At 42.8% G+C, this 17,634-nt stretch overlaps 1 protein-coding gene across 3 annotated transcripts in view; it reads left to right on the top strand.

Annotated features, from left to right (window-relative positions):
- Positions 1–1,716: 1,716 nt before the first annotated feature.
- Positions 1,717–17,634, top strand: part of TMEM108 (transmembrane protein 108) — a 153,185-nt gene continuing 137,267 nt past the window's right edge. Inside the window, exons 1-2 of one of the 3 annotated variants that reach the window (XM_042817521.1) lie at positions 1,717–1,871; positions 8,032–8,161. The gene's annotated coding sequence lies outside the window, so the exon portion shown is untranslated. Of the gene's footprint in view, positions 1,872–8,031; positions 8,162–8,460; positions 8,516–12,533; positions 12,610–17,634 lie in introns of those variants that run through there. The other 2 variants (XM_042817522.1, XM_042817523.1) reach the window with 2 other exon arrangements.

The raw sequence follows: 17,634 nt of genomic DNA, 5'->3' as shown, positions 1-17,634 counted from the left end.
AAAAGAAAGCCTATAGGGAGTGGAAGCAGGAACAGGTTACCTGTGAGGACTACAAAGAAGCTGTCTGACCAGTGAGGGATCAGGTTAAGAAGGCCAAAACCCAGAAAGAATTAAATCTAGCCACAGACATAAAGGGGAACAAGAAGAGATTCTACAGGTATATCAGTGATAAAAGGAAGATCAGGAAAGATGTGGGCCCTCTCCAGAAGGAAACTGGAGGGATATGGAGAAATTGCCTCAGTCTTCACTATCAAGGGCTCTAGCCACACTGCCCAAGTTGCAGAAAGCAATGGTCAGAACTTGGAGAAGGAAGATCTGCCTGCTGTAAGTGACGATCAGGTTAAAGACCATATAAAGAATCTGAAGGTGCACAAGTCCATGGGATCTGATGAGATCCATCCACGAGTTCTGAGAGAACTGGCAGGTGAAGTTGCCAAGCTGCTATCCATCATATTTGAAAGGTCATGGCATCTGGTGAAGTTCCCACTGATTGGAAAAGGGGAAACATAACACCCATTTTCAAGAAGGGAAAAAAGGAACATACAGGGAACTACAGGCCAGTCAATCTCACCTCTGTGCCTGGCAAGATCAAGGTGAAGATTTTTCTGAAGGCCCTACTAAAGCACATGGAAAATAAAGGTGAGGTGATTGGTGCTTACCAACATGGCTTCACCAAGGGCAAGTCATGCCTGACAAACTTGGTGGCCTTTTACGATGAAGTTACAGCCTCCATGAAGAAAGGAAGAACAACTGACATCATCTACCTGAACTTGTGCAAAGCATTTGACACCGTCCTACATGCATGACATCCTAGTTGCCAAGTGGGAGAAAAATGGATCTGATGGATGGACCACTCACTGGATAAGGAACTGGCTGGATGGGTGCACTCAGAGAGTTGCAGTCAGCAGCTCAATGTCCAAGTGGAGAGCAGTGACGAGTGATGTTCCTTGGGGATCGGTGTTGGGACCAGTGTAATTTGACATCTTTGTAGGTGATACAGACAGTGGGATCAAGTGCACCCTCAGCAAGTTTGCAGACAACACTAAGCTGAGTGCTGCAGTTAACATGCTGCAGGGAAGGCACGCCATCCAGAGGGACGGAGATAGACTTGAGGGATGGGTTCATGCCACCATCATGAAGTACAAAGCCAGTTGCGAGGTCCTGCACTTGTCGGGGCAATCCCAAGCACAGATACAGGTAGCTACAGGACAGCAAATGGCTTGAGAGCAGCCCTGAGATGGATTTGGGAGTGCCAGTTGATGAAAGATTCAACACGAGCCAACAGCATACACTTGCAGCCCAGGTGGTCAACCGTATCCTGTGATCCTCGCGGGTCCCTTCCGACTCGGGGTATTCTGTGATTGATTCTGTTTCCGCGCTGCTTCGGCGGCTCTCTCGGCCTTTTCAAACTGCCTCCCCGAACCCCGGACCTCCCCTTTCCGTGCCCCAGCGGGGCCGCGCCGAAGCCCTGCCTCCCACCTCCCTCCGCCGCAGCCCCTCGCTGGCAGACACACGCCCGCTGCCGCAGCCGGGCCCCTCCCGGCCAGCCGCCCCCCGCTTTGTGCGCGGCCCGCGGGAGCTCCGCCTGCGGCGGCGGCGGGGCCGGGCCGGGCGGCGGCAGAGCGCGGCGCTGTGTGCCCGCCGCTCCGCTGTGTGCCCTCCGCTCCGCGCCCTCGGCGGAGGCCAGCAGCCGGCGGCTCCCGGCTGGAACAGCAGGGGAAGGGGCTCGGTTCCCTCGGCTCTCCGTTTCTCCGGATGAAATGCTGTCTGAAGTGGCATCTGCCCGGCAGGTCTCCCTGCTGGCTTAAAGACGCTGCGTTTTAGATGTCCTTCTGCATCCCTCCGGCGTACGTGAATAAGCGGTTTCGGAGGTAGGCGCGCGCCGGGAATGGCCAGCGGTGGTTTCTACTCTTCGTGGCTGGGCGGGAGCGGGGAGGAGAGGTGACATTCGCATCGATCGGTGCAGGAAAAGCCTCGCCTCGCTGTTAGGAGGCAGGGTACGTTAAAGCGGGACCTGCAAGGCGCTTGCCGTGCCCGAGCGCGTGTGCTGGGATATGTATCGGCGATACCGAGCCGAAGGCAGGGCTGCTCCACGGCGTGAGGAGCGAAGCCTGTGCAGTGCATGCTGTGTTAAAAGAAGGCTGCATGAAGGACGGCATCCTTCCTTACACCGCTCGGGAACGCGGCCATAGGAAAGGCTGCGTGTGGTGCTGTGCGAGGCAGCACCTCGTAGCCGGGGCTTTGCGAGCGAGAGCCTTCGTCTGTTTCATTCGAATAGTAGGAGGGGCCCACGGACCGCTTCGGGATAATGTGTTAAAGCTTGCATAGAGTGGAAGGGTCGGAGGAGAGGTAGGACAGCTGTGCGTGAAGGACTGAACTGACTTCTCCGGGAAAAAATAGGAAGGGGATTGAACTGTTCTGTGAATTAATGGCTGTGCTTGTGCAGCTCAACTGCGAGACAGATGATCTAACAGAAAATCCCCCGTTTGTAACCACAGAAAGCTTCTGGCTCTATGGCGGGAGTTCTTTCTGTGGAAAAAGCCACTAATCAGAGCAAATAGGATCAGTCGCCCTTTATCCTATTGGTTTAATGTTTAAAAATGCTCCTTCTGCTGCTTCAGGTGCTAAATCAGTGATGGGAATGTGCTGCTGCTGAGTGATTCTGTCGTGTCACAGCTGGCTTCTCGGGGGGGGAGGGACATGGGGAAGAGTGAACTTGAGGAATGTGGTTCAAAAAAGCAAAGCAAAAAAATGATGCTGCAATGTTTTCCTGGTGCTTTGCAGCAGTGCTTCTGGAAAACAGATGCTGACAGAACTGTTCAAAGCTATGTAAAGTTCCAATCCTTACATTTGTAAAGTGATAGAACCAGATCAGCTGCAGGAACAGACAGCAATATGGTAACAGCGATACCACCTGCATCTGAAGGCAGTATAAAACTTTACTTGAACGCTGTGTTAACCAGAACTAAACCCACACGTGCAAGCTATCAGGTGTTGCCTACTTTGCTGTAGTCCCAGTGTGACTTATCTACTTCCTGGTTTACTGTAGGTCCTAATGAAGTAACCTCAGCAGATGTAATGAAATAGTTACAAGTTTATACTACCTGTTCTGATTGTGATGGATCACTCTAATGAGCTGTTTGACCGCCAACTATTCATTTTAAAGATATTCTTTATTTCTGAGGAATTGAAAACAGCAAAACGGTAGAAATACCCTTAATCCTATTAAGATTAATGGGATTTCCTCTACCCTTGTAAACTGATGTTCAGTGAATGAATGCCAGATATGAAATAGATTAAACATTAGTCTTTCACTGGTGAGATGAAAGTGAGAAGAAATCAGCTATAAGTGTTAAAATGGGAGAGATGCCATTATACAGCTGTATGTAGGATCTGCAGGTAGAATAGCATACTGCAGAATAAAATACAACTCAAGTTATTAGTTACAAAGCCTTTTTTTCCCTGCTAATAAGACTGACATGCCAATATTATGCTAAAATAGCTGCAATAATGTGCATATATTAAAGGCATTTTATGTATTGACACAGCATGCCTCAAGAAGTTTGAAAACACTGGGCAATCTTTCCTCTGCTGGCAACAGGAGGCAATATTGCTAAGTGCCTGTGCTGTAGCGTCTGCTCTGGTGCTGCCTTCCCTCGGAGGTTGTGCCGGGGCTGAATTTTGCCTTAGCAGATAAGCTGAGTCAGCAGGCAACACATTGCCTTGCAGCCTGCAGCTGGCCGTGGCAAGAGTTGAGCAAAGCCAAGTCCCTCGGTGGCATGCAACAGGCCTCAGCTGCATCAACAAAACCTAGCAAACTTATTCTCCAGACCATCTCATTGCAGGCAAACAAGTTCTTCTGTGAGAATTAATTTAGACTAGGGTTTTTCACCATGCTATAAAATGAATTTGTCATTTGTCAGGTAAATAGAGGCAACTAATTTATGCATAAATTCTAGTGTAGGTACTTGCAAATTATTTATTCTAGTCAGATCCATGTAAAATTTTTTCTACTTAATTGTTTCATCACGACATCCTTGTTTGTGAAATATATTAACTGCCATGTCTGGCCAAATTTACTAAATAATTAAACGAATTCATAAATGTGAAACTTAGTAATACTGTAGTTTTTGCTATTAAGGCTTATCCTGTGGTATCACTAAATACAACATGGTGTTAGCAACCTCTCTCCAGTGATTTAGAGGGTAGGAATTTGGCTGTAATACTTAACAGTTAGTTTGGTCAGTACAATTTGAAGTGAAGCTATTTTGTCATTACCTGAACTGCACTGCAGGAAATCATGAAATAACATAGTTACCATGGTCTGGCAACAAATAATTCAACTAGAGGCATATGCTGGCCACAGTAAATGTACAAAATATTTTTTTTTTAATTGCAGTTATGTTTTAAACTTAAAATCAACCCTCAAAAAGTTTTGTAGCTGAATCTCCTGACTGAAAGCTAAGGTACTAATAGGTAGTAATAGTAATTACTCACCAGTAATAGGTTAGGAGTGAGACCAGATTGCAAACTGGGACCTGCTCTGTACTGTGTTGTAAATACAGCTCTTCCAATTTGAGTTTGAAGTACTAGAAATAAAGATGCTGAGATTATCAGTGACGTAGTGTTAGGAACATGGAACTCCTCAGTGGTGATGGGGAAGCTCTGATCCTCTTGATCAGTGCTCCTGGCTGACTGAGGAACTGGGCTGTTTGAGCCACCTTTTTGGTAAGAGCACTGCACACCTCTGCTGGGAAGTCCTTTCTCCTGGCTGGCAGTATGTGCAGTCCACCACTGAAACGCTCCCTGGTGCCTCTGGTTTGCTGATGGTTTTGACTGGAAGTGTATGAGCTGGCACGTGTGTCTGCAACGTCCAGTTCGATTTTCAAATTCATTGTTTCATCAATCTGTCCCATCCATAGCACAGAGACTTCAAATGAAATTCTTGTCCCACAGTTTGAATGTTCAACTTAGATATGTCAGTAATGACACACTTGTTCAAAAATAAATAAATAAATGAAACAGGTAAATAAATAGGATATTAGGAAACAAGGCTCTGTTTACAGACTGGCAGGGTGGCTGAGGCTGGCAGGGGCTCAAGCCCTCTGGGGGCTGGGTCCAGTTGAGTGCTAAATGGCTGTGCTCTATTGAAATGACACTTTACAATAATAAAATGACACTTTTGGGGGACCTCTGCCAGCGCTGAAACAACCTCACAGTGAGAATTTCCTGTGCTTAAATGGAGGTCCCTGTATTTAGTTTGTCTCTTGCCTCTTGTTCTTTCACTAGGCATGACTGAGAAGAGTCTGGTTCCATCTTCTTTACTCTGTCTTTGTGACAAAGCTTATGATCCACTTGTCCACCAGGCCTCACAGATCTTGCTCCGCAAAGCTATTCCCCAGTTTTCTCTGGGCCTCTTCTCCCAGGTAGCAGTGATAGGATGAGAGGGAATGTCCTCAAGTTGCTCCAGGAGAGATTCAGGTTGGATGTTAGGAAAAATCTGTTTTCAGAAAGAGCAGTGATGCAGTGGCACAGGCTGCCCAGGGAGGTGGTGCAGTCACTGTCCCTGGAGGTGTTGGAGGACCGTATGGATGTGGCACTGAGGGACGTGGGCAGTGGAGTGATGTGGTTGGGTTGGCAGCTGTACTAGGTGATCTTGGAGGTTTTTTCCAGCCTTATTCTGTGAATTAGAAAGGATGTGTGAGCTTTATTCTGAATTGGTTACATACACTTCCATGGCACTCAAAACACTACTTTTCATCAGTATTTGCATTGTCGTAATGATGGCAGGTTTGTTATACTTCTAATTAAGAAGCTTGGCTGAACAGTTCATGTTGCTTTATTAAGCTCTCTCTGCTAAGGGAGGCTTCACCAGGAGGTGCCCTCAAGTAAAGTATCACAGTGCTTCAAAGCAGCAAGAAGCATTTTGTGACAAAGCCCCACTATAGCATTTGTGGTGGAAGACATGGGGGAAATGGTGAAAGTAACAGTCACGTAAAAGACCACTGGCATTCAGATTGCAATCTAGAGGTAGTCTTCTACCCAGGGTGAGGCAGGACTATGTTTTTGTGTCCTTTATTATGGTCTAAAAATGGAAGTAATACAGTAAGATTGATTGTGGGATTTAATAATACATGCACACGTGCGCATTTTTGCATATAATTCTCTCAAGATTGAAACTGCACAGCTATTTTGGGAGTTCTTTGTATCTGGGAAGTAGTTGCAACTTTGTCTCTGTCATCGTTGGCCCAGATCAACATTGACTGCAAAAAGATTAATCAAAATCAGTGGAGTGGGACTCGTGTGCCTTTTGTGTACCTTGCCTGTTCACTTTCTGCCTTCTGGAAGTGAAAACACTCACAAGACACACAAAATAGAAGTTTTGCCTTACCAGTGATGTTCTTATTTGAAGGCTTTGGAGAGGTTACCAAGTTTCTATGTGTCAGGCTGTTAAAGCAATGCTTTTTAGCACACTCTGCAATAATTTCAAATTAGAGAGGTTTAGATAGAATATTTGTGCACACAGGCACACATAGAAGAATTGAAATCTGCTTTTCACATGGTAAGACTTTTGAGAGGTAGATCTAACATCAGCAAGTGGAGCCAAGAGCAGTGCAGTCACTTTTTTTTCCTTTGGTACCTTTGTAGGTTAACAGCGTAACTGAAATCAGGAGAGAAGCCAACCAAGATGAAAATTTTCTCTAACAATCCCTTTTGCTTTAGTTTCTGAGCAAATAGCTATAGGCATAGCATATAACAAGATGCTCGAAGACACTCCAGACATCTTGTTAGTTAACCTGGGTATTACTTCAAGTAATGTTTATCATTACAGGGGACAAACTGTAAAATATTAACACAGTATTATATACAAAGAATACACCCAAGTTTTGAATCCAAATAATATAGCATTCTTTTTATAATGGCAGACTAAAATCTATTCATTTTTCTGCTTCCATCAGCATTTGAGCAGATTCTTTGCTTTAGGATAATTAATCTTCCTGAACGACCAAGAAAAAACATTCTAGATGTCTTTTCACAAACTCTTTATCACATCAGCTGCTGTTGGCTCATTCTTCTTTTGCAGTGTGCAAACTATCTCATATCTGTCCTACAGTCACACAGTTGACGTTTGCATACACGAGGTCTTTGTGCTGTAGGAATTTGCCATGTGACAATTTTTAAACTTTAGTCAGTTCTTCAGCAGTGCTATGCAGAGGCATGCCCTCACAGCAATCTCTACCTGCATCCAGGCATGTACCAAGGTGCACGTATTTTGCATTTCTTATTCTACTGCCCCTTCCTGGTAAGCCAAATGATCTGGCCCACGGTTCAAGCATATGTGATGCCTTCATAGGTCCCACTGATGGCAGCTGCTGAGCTCAATCAGAAAAGCTGTTCCTTGGTTTTCAGAGCTCCTTTTGGTTGGATGCTCAAATTTAAATACATGCAGTGCAGCTGCAGATACTTTTAAGGAATCTCCCTGAGATTCCCTAAGTATTTCTAGAAAAGAAATAGCGTGTTGCTGAAAAATTTTGAGCAGCAAAGTAATTTTTTTTTTGAAGGAGCTTTTTCTTTTTGTTACCTTAATTGCTGAAAACTGATCTATATCTGTCACTCTTTTCTTTCTCAAATTAGTAGCATTCCTACTCCTGAGCTAGAATTTAAATTTAACTTTCCCTGAGAATCAGCCTTTAACAGATAAATTCAGAAGTAAATTGACAATTTAGCATCATGAGCGTTTGAAATTCAAAAGGTAAAAGCATGTTCTTAAACACATGATATGCACACACGGGACTTCCTGAAAAATAAATCCAAGGAAAGAATCTCTTTCTTTATCCTCCTAAAGAAAAAAATAGAAAAATAAAAAATCAATGATGTACTGAAACAGTGGACTGTAAGCCATTGTGCTGAAAGCTCTTGAGAGCAATAGAAGATACATGGCACAGTGCCATATGCATTAAAGTTGAGTGCCTTGTATAATGAGATGGATAAATGTCTTGGAATAACTTACCCACTTCTGTAAATTTACAGGTTGCATCAGTTGGCAAATTAAAAGTACAAAAACAAAAAGGTGGAAGAGCTGCTGTTACCAGAAAAGTCAGAACCAATGGACTGTATGGATATAAATATGTTTGGAGGCATCTGCACTTCCCACTACAAGGTAAAGCACATAAAGTTTTTTTCTTCCAGTTTGTTTCTCTTCAGTGCAGTACAGCTATCTCTGCAATGGCTTTCCCCAAGGTGGCAAGCGAAGTGCTCTCGGGAGCTTGTTCACTCTAGAGGCTCACTGCTAGTAACTGTTGTAGTGGAAATACTAAGTCATGGCTTGAACCAGTGATTGAGCACCTGGTGGGAAGGTGGGGCCAACCCAGGGGAGCTCAGGTGCATGCAGTGTATCTGGATAACTGGAAGGGGCGGAACTAGGATCCACCCCTTCCCAGACCTCATTTAAGGGCTGGTGTTGGAGACAAAGGGATTCCACTGGAAATCCCTGTGTATTTGAGGCTTTCTGAAGGTAAGCAGCTTCTTTCTTTTATTTCTGTGGCTGCTGTACTTGAGCAGTTCTTTACTTGCTGCAGCCTAGGACCTTGCTGCTCTGTTGTCATTACTGCATTTTCCATCGTGTTCCATTTGTGGTCTACAATAAATGTATGACTGGTCAATAATCAGACCAGGGGAGGTGTAGATTTTCAAAAGCCTGTGAAAAATGTGAATTCTCAGAGCCTTTACAATTCAAGCTTTTGTGTGAAGTGTCTGCTAAGGTAGCTCCACAGGTTGTCTGGCTTTAGGCTGTGCTGGTAGGTCTTTCCTCACTTTTTTTTTTTTTCATGCAATGTATCATCTGTCTAAATGCTTATTACCTGCCCAGAGATGTAGATAGAAGTAGACTTGGAACCTATATCTCTTAGTGCTGAATCTTAACCAGAAAATCTGTCTAAATTCAGTGCTGCTAGAGGCATAAATTATGCTGTTTTCTTCTTATGCTCTTAGTGTTCTTTTACTTTTAGGATTATTGTGTGATATGTTTACTCAAACTAATACAGCTTTTCTAATACTTTTGTTTGAAGATATAATAACGTGTTCTTTAAAGTTGATAGCTGTGAAGAGCTCCATACGCTTTCTTGTTACCTTTTGCCTGGTGCCTGAGTATGCTATCAGTTATTCTAAGTGCTTCTTTTACTGAGTTATTTTCAGGAAAAGTTCAGAGCAGATTTAAAAATAAAAAATTCAACTGGTAGAAACTCTTCAGAAAGATACTGGACAAGATAATCTATTAAAATAAAACTCCTGATTTTGAAGAAAGTGTAGTTTTGTATGGCTGGAGGATGGTTATTATGGGACTTCAGGTTCTAGCCACTCCAATCAATGAAGTATTGGTGCAGAGCAAATGCAAAACTGCAACTCTAGCTCTATGACGCTGAAGAGCTCAAATCAGGCAGCTGTGCACTTCGCACAAAAAAGAGCAGTTACAACTGATACTAGCTGGTGTTGTCTGCATTCCAGGAAGGATTTTCAGCCAAAGTCTGTGTGATGCTCCATTCTCACCAGCTTGTGTTCAATAATAAAGGAACGGTTTCTGCTGGTGGGATGTAATGCTGCTGCTTCTCCTTTGTACCAAAATACTGCCCACCAGTTTCCTGTGTTACCTGCCATTTGTCACAAGTATGCAGTCTTCTTTCCTTTCTTGTGGAAGAAAAAAATTTATGGAGTTCCTCTTTTTAAGAAGGAGAAGGAAACAGGCTATGTCATGACATCCTGCCAATTAGGAAATGGTCTCTTATATACAGAAATAACAGGGACGGAATGTGTGAAATATTTAGAAAATGCAAAGATAAGAATCGGCAAATAAAACTTGCAAGGAAAAAACACGTTCAAGCTCTTGAGTGCTTGGGACATTCCAGTAAGTTTCCATGACAGTAAGTTCCATGATGTTTTAATGGGGGGATATGTGTAGAAAGAACACAAAAACCTGCATGTACTGCTCTAGACAATAGATAATTCTGTGATGTTTAATTTTCTCTCACATGTACTTGTGTGGTACCTGCTGTCTGCACATTAGTGTTAGATAGAATCCATATTGCTACCAACTACTGCTTGGCTAAACAAGTGCACATCCTGGTCTGGCCTGTGCTTTCTTGTTCTGTGCACCTTCATGCTTGAGTTCAGCCCAGCTTTAGCCCAAATCCCTAATATAAAGGGAACCAAAGGAGGGGAGCGCTGGCTTTGTTTCTGAATATACAGTATGGTGGTACTGTTTTGTGTTCCCAACTGGCCCACTTTAATCGTGCATTTTCTGAATGCATGGACCTTTAACGTTTTATGGTTTCTGGCATGGGAAGGAGCTCAGTCTTGGACAGGGCTTCTGGCAGTTGTGTGACAAGTAATCCTTCCAAATAGGATTTGCTTTCCTGTAGCAGCCATTCTGGGAATGGAGAATGAATGCATGGAGGGGAATTCAGCTTACACAGGCATAGCTCAAGTTCAGCCATTCAGAACACAAGTCAGTGACAGACAGAGTTGCACATAAATTGACTCCTTTCTGAAAAGAGCTCGTACTGGCGGCTCAGAAAAACGTACAGGGTCAGAATGTCTTGCGGTGTCTTAGTTAACTGGATTTATTGGCACTTATTCACAGCAAAAAGTGTTGTTACAGCTCCAGAGTTGCTTTGTTAGTTTTCATTTGCCAAAGGCTGTCATCCCCGCAGTAGTTATGTGGATCATGAGCTAGCACTCCAGCTACTTCTGTGTACAGACTGCATCTTCATTTAGAACTTCATTGCATTTTCAGTACTGTTTGCTCTCTGCTTTAAAGCAACTGAGGTATCGTACATATCGTAGTTACTATAGTAGCTCTGCTTTTTGGATCATAGGCTGTAGGATAGAATAAATAGCTGGAGGCAGTGGTGTCTTAATTGAGGTTGGGCCTTGAGTCCTCAAACTTTCATATTGTCATTTGTTTGAGAACGTTACATATCGACATCGTGGCCTTTAGGTGGTTGTGTTTTCTTTGGCCGTTGTGTTTGATTTTTTTTTGATGAAAAATACTGAAAAATAAATCAGAGGAAGCATGGGAATGGATTTCCTTCTGCTTTATACTCAACTCAGTTATTTCAATAATAACAGATATTATGCATGTTTTGGTTAATTTGTTTCAGCAGTCTAAGTATTAAATTAAAACCTCTTTGGAGGAGTTCCTGAAAACTTGCAGGAAGTCATATTAGAAGAGTTCAGACTCAATAAAAATTTCCTTCAGCTCATGAAGTATTTTATAGCTCTTGTTATGACTTAGCCCCATCTTTCTACTTTCTGGTACAATAAATTTCATGTTCCTCTTCTTCACTTTTACTGTTAGTACTGAGGAACCCCAGGCATGGACGAGCCATCAGTTGTACCAGGTATTGTGCCAGGCTTAGCATAATTTGCAAATTCTCCTTTCTGCCAAGGGCATCTAATCTAAGAGGTGAGAAAGACCAGAAGGATACAGGCAGACCCAGAAGTATAAGAGACAGACAGAGATTTTTCATTAGCATGGTGAGCAGTGCCTTCGAATGGTTTCGAGGCACTTGTTTATGTATGTGAGTCCAGAGGCTTGAAGTGATTGTATTTTAAGGTGTTGGAGAATCAGAGCATTTGGTCCCTCCGACTAGGGAGGGATCCTGAAGTTGTCAGTAATGTTACTGTATTATTTGCCATGTGCTGTTTTGATGTGAATAAGAGCAATTGGGTATATACTGACGTGGAAATGGAATCAGCTTCTAGACAGTGGGTGGAAGCTTTGCCTTTTGGAAGTGTGGTGACATATAGTGTGCTTGTCCTGCAGTGTAATTTGTCCTGACACTTGCTGGCACTGTAAGTTCTCACTACAGTGACACTTGCCCTGTGTGACATAATTCAGAACACTTTTTAGTAATACTTCCGCATGAATTGAAAGCTGTCAAACTGTCTTCTCTAATTTTAACCCTCATGATCCCTTGTCCCCAGAGGTAGTTCTGATCTGTAGTGTTTCCCTGTGCTTCCTAAAGTAAAAAGATGAGATAGCAACTAGTAATTTCAGTGGGTTTTTTTTCTTTGCTATTGCTACACAGAAGCATGCTGGAAGTCATAGATTCATCTGCTAAATCCTGAAGGGCTGTGCTTCAGAAGTTAACTCTAGCAAAGCAGACATCTTGATATAGAAGTAACAACAAAGCCAACTTGCAATAGGGAGTTTTTGTACTTGCAGCCATTAATTACCACTGACATTGGACACTAGTCATAAGATATAAAAATCCATCAAAAGGAAAATTATGTGGAGTGAGATCAGAGCCTTAACAATCAAAGCAAATGCTGTTTTCTTGTTTTAATGTGGGTCACTGAGGGGGGATTGTTAAAACTTTTGTCTCTAGATTTTCTTCAAGGAGACTCTGTCTCTTCTTCAGTAAAGAGATGTACTTTAACACTTGTTGCTGCTTAGTCATCCACTCAAGTAGCATGTGACACACTGCAGTGATTTTTCCATCTAGTCCAAAGGACCTCTAGGCTTTCTTGATAACATTCTGTTCATGCTGATACCATTAACACAACTCATTCCAGTAGATGAGTTGCTCCTCTTCATTTCCATTCCTAGCTGTAAGTAATAATGTCTGTGTTGGGATGGTAATGCACTGCTACTTCTGGTATGGGTGGAAGATTTTTAGGTGCAGGTGAATGTGTTCATTTAAGTGTGGTGGGAAATTCACTGGATAAGCAGTAATTTGTCAGTATGACTCCCTGTTTGATAGCTGGTATAAAAGTAAACTGGTATGCTTAGTAAAACCAGACAGGAAAATGCCGTGTGAAGGTGTAGTGGAAATGCTACCTCATGGCTTGGACCAGTGACTGAGCACCTGGTAGAAAGGTGGGGCCAATGCAGGGGAGCTCAGGTGCAGCAATGCACCTCAGTGACTGGAAGGGGTGGATGCAGGATCCAGCCCTTCCCAGACCTCATTTACAGGTCAGTAGTGGAGGCAAAGGCTGGTAATCCTTGCATGCACGAGGCCTTCTGAAGGTAAGTCGCTTCTTTCCTTTATTTGTGTGCCCATGGCTGTTACGTTTGAGCACGTTTTCACTTTCTGCAGTCTAGGACCTTGCTGCTCTGCTGTCATTTCTGTAATGTGATGAAAAGCACAGAAGTTAAATTTTCTGTAATGTTAACCTGAACAGGTCAGTAAGAACTAGGAAAAAGAAGTGGATACTTGAGTATACATGATATGTAGTGCTGCCTCTATTTTCTTACTGAACGCAGAAACAAAAGCTGAGGATGTCAGCTACTTCAGATGTCTATTTGTTTGTTCTCTAGCTTCTCGCAGCCCATAATAAATCATAGCTTTGAAGACAACTTCGTATAAACTGTGTGAGGTAAGGAAATGCTCTTCTCCCATTCCCTGACGCCGGTGGTCACAGAATTCACCCCTGGATCACGCAAAGCAGAGAACTAAATTCCACTTCTAAATCCTAGCACCAGGCTTGGCTGTTCACTCTGTGCTCTTAGTCCACTAGACTGAGCTTTTTGCAGAAAGAACAGGCCATACCACCCCTGCTGTCAAACAGACTAAGGGATCGGTCTGCTGAATTATATCTCTGTGTTTCTAGGTCAGATTTAAAGCATGAAAAGGTTGCACTCTGCTTCAATTATTAGCTGTTCAGAAAGAGAACCAAAAATAGCAAATGGAGTACAGAAAACTTGTGAAATACAGGGGAGACTCAGACTTAGAGTTCAGCTTCTTGCAAGAAATAGGCCAAAGTGAACTTTTAAACTCCAGTGCTCTGTAAGGGTGTGGTTACAGTGATGCTGAGATAGCACCACTTTGCTGTGCTAAAGAGGTCCCTGTCAATAAAGATCCTCTTACTGGAATGAAGTCAGTACAGAAAATGTTACAAATGTTTACAGCATGGCCTGTATTTATTTCTGTATCTGTGTAGTTAGATTCCTTCACATGCACTTTTAGAATTTCTTTTTGTGGTGTAAACTCTTTATTTTGTTGCTGTTTTTGTAATTTTATTCATCCATTCATTGTATGGATGATTTAAGTTACGTATATACGTATATGTATATGTTCATATGTATATGAACTGCCTAAACAGCTTTTGTAACAGCAAATTTTTTTAAGCAAGTGTTTTCCTCCACCATTTAGTATGGAAGCAGCCATGCAAAGAAGTCGTAAGAACGCTTGTTACTAGGATAGCAGAAGCACTGTTACTCACACTTTCTCAAGTGAAGCCAGCATACTCTTTGCACTTAGCTTGGAGGGGCTGCAGAGAGTCAGCTGAGTGCTAAATCCAAGTGTTTAGAAAGTGGGGAGAAAATTTATCTTCTTAATGTTCTGCAAAAGCATGTGTTAATGCATTTCAGTGTGACATCTTGATTAAAATGGATAGCATCTTTGAAAGCGTGTATTGAAAGGCATGGGTAAATGGTTCACTATGTAAGAGAATGGTGGTTGCTTTTTATTTGACTAGAATGCACTGCTGGCTTTCCCTGCAAAGCTTTGTCAAATGTTATACATGGGGAATGTTATCCATCAACTTCAAGTTGTTCAGCGACTTTCTTCTATGCTGCGTGGGTGTTTTGGGGGGTGTTTTTTGGTTGTTTCTTTGTTTGCTCCTTCGTATCTATTTACAGAAGACATTTTTTTTTTTTGTAGTTAAGGTTGGCTTTAGATGGTCACCACATACCGTTCTTCTGTGACTTGCTCTGTTAGCTTTTCTTCTGTTGTCTTAATAGTTGAGGCCACATTTTACCAAAAAAATTGTATATGTAAACATTCATTCTCAGAGCTTTCCTCTGAACTGAAGGATTTTTTTTGTTTGTTTGTTTTTTTGTTTGTTTGTCTTTTTGCATCACACCAAGCTTTATTAATTTGTTGCTTCCTCTTTTCAGATGTGATTTCCATCTCCTTCAATGGAATCCCTCTTGAGGTGGTGCCATCTTAGGTACTGAAATTATCCCACACTGTCAACTTTATTTCCTGATTCTGCCACACAGCCTCTTGGCTTTCAGAGCTGTGGTTGTCAGTACCAATTAGCAGGAATGACCTCACACCTCTTACTTTGGTCTTTCTTTGGCAGTCCGTTAGTCTATTCAGCTTTCAGTTTCTCAGTAGTAACTTGCCTTTTTCTGCATTGTTTTGAAGTCCATGTTTGCCATGCCTTAATTTTCCACTTCTGAGGGATTTGATGTCTTTCCTTCTTCCCCTTACGCTGTTGACATTCTTCCATCATCTTACTGCACCTTTTGAGGTTAATTTTAGCTGTCTGCTTGCTGACGACCAATCTACTTTTATCCAGCTTTGCACTAAGTCTCTCCTGCTTGTGCCTCTCTCCTGGGATATTGTCATCCCTTGAACTTTAGTTCTGTAGAGAACTACTCTGCTTCTCAGTCACATACATGCTCAGATTGAACTTATTTTTGTATTGGCAGTTAGCGTTTTGTTTCAGCTCATTTCAGATCAAATATATTCACTGGATGTTTTTTAATCTATAAGAAAACTTACATTCCTGTTCTCCTAACTTATTAGGCATATATGTGCTGCCTCACAGCTTCACTTTTGTGCATATACATGAAAATCTTGCATTGTGTTCTGCAAAACCACTTCTGTGTGACTTCCAAGCCGCTTTTTCCTGGGTATCTTAAGAGTTTCCAGCCTGTTTCCATCCGGCCTCTTTCCTAATTTAGCATTATTTCATTCGTGATTCAGGTGGCGTGGTACCTGACTTCCAGGTCTTGAGGAGTGAAAGGAATACACTGGTGAGACTGCATCTTGAATGCTGCATTCAGTTTTACTGTGAGAAAGACATTGAGGCCCTGGTGTGTGTCCACAGATGGGCAGTGAAGCTGTGAGGGATCTGGAGCACAAGTCTTACGGGAGCAGCTGAAGGGACTTGGATTATTTAGTCTCAAGAAAAGGAGGCTCACAGTAGACCTTCTTGCTCTCTGCAATTGCATGAAAGGAGCTGTTGTGGCAAGGTGGAAGTAAGTCCCTTCTCCCAGGTAAGAGTGATAGAGGGAATGGTCTCAGTTTTGCACCAGGGAGATTCAGGTTGACTTCAGTAAAAATTTCTTCCTCAAAAGTGTTATGAGGTATTGGAACAGGCTGCCTGGGGAGGTGGTGAAGTCATCTCCAGAAGTGTTAAGGAAATGTTTAGATGTTGGACTGAGGATTGTGGTTCAGTGGGAAATATTGGTGACAGGTGTATGGTTGACTGGATGATCCTGGAGGTTTTTCCAACCTTGGTGATTCTATAATTCTACGAATTTGGAACTTGTTAAAGAAATTTTGGCTGAGAAATCCTAATGCCAGATTTATCTATGATGCAGGTGACACCACTAGATAGTGACCTGAGGCAAGTGCTGTATGGCAGCTGAGAGCAAAGCAGTCCTAATGCAGTAACCATTTTGGTTTTTTTATTCTTCACATAAACTGCACTTCTGGGAAGAAATGTTGTGATTATTCATTGCATGACTGGAAAAAGCACAGGAAAATGATGTGATGAAATCTGTTAGGGGCACCTTCCTTGAAGGATTCCTTATAGCACTGACTCTTGAGTATGAAGACCTTCCACCCTCTGCAGTCGAAGTCCAAGTATAGAGGAAGCCTTTCTGCCCATTCTCCTGTAATCTTCCCCAAGAACTGCGCTGATAACTGTTGCAGTACCATAGGCACTGTCGTATTGAAGGTGTCTGTTCAATGCAAGAGGAATTTAGAGAAAAGCATTTGAACCAGTGCAGTTCGCCACAAGAAATTTGTGTTCTTATCAGAGATCCTTTTTTTTTTTTTTAAGCTCTTGTAATTCTTCATGATGAAAGAAATAACTGAATGCAGGTGAGACCTTGTACTACTGCTTCTGTCAAATTGCCTCTGTAATAGGCTAGCAAATGCACAATTTTGAAAAGCTTTTAGGAACTTAAAAAATATGTTCAGTAGATTTATCAGAAGAGCAGGGTGGCTAACCTTGAGTGGTTTGAAGGACTACCCAACTCAATGTCACGTGCAACAAGACATCTGTACTGTGCCTGTAATGGCTCCTTTCTCATGGAAGGCTGGGTGTTTCTCCTTACAGATGTGCATAAGATTTCTAGATGGATGATCTTGTATATGAAGAGCTCAAAGTATTGGAATACAGAAGGGGTAGGGGCTTGTATCTAAGCGATATACCTCACTGCCCTCTTCCCAAGGCGTATGTTTAACTTACAAGAACCAGAGGATGCAGTGTACCTGCAGGGCTCCCTAGAATTGGACTTTGATTTGTGGCTGTCAGCAGTGACTTATTTATTTTCTTAGAAGAAATGGTTGTTCTCTAGAGATCAGCAACTCATTACAGTGCAGAAGCGCAACAGCACTACCTGTGTTCATAGCTCAGTCCCTCCAGTGTGGGCTGAGGCTGGAGCTGGTGAAAGGAAAGCCCTGAGGGCAGAACAAGCAGGAGGAGCTCTCCCTTGCAGCAGAACTAGCATAAACTCTTTGTATAATCTCAGGTGCTGAGATCTGACACAGATAACTATCCTGAGGAGGTACTCGAAGGCTGCAATTAAGAAGTTTTTCCTGTGAGGAGACGATAACTCATTGAAACATGGTAGAGAGGGTAGCTATGAAACACTTCCGTGGGTATTTTTCA

This window comes from Centrocercus urophasianus, unplaced genomic scaffold (assembly GCF_019232065.1).
Source record: "Centrocercus urophasianus isolate 14NV4802_14NV808 unplaced genomic scaffold, USGS_Curo_1.0 seq_16, whole genome shotgun sequence".
Lineage (NCBI taxonomy): Eukaryota > Metazoa > Chordata > Aves > Galliformes > Phasianidae > Centrocercus > Centrocercus urophasianus.
Note: the sequence above shows the minus strand (reverse complement) of the source record. Positions and strands in the feature narration are given on the sequence as shown.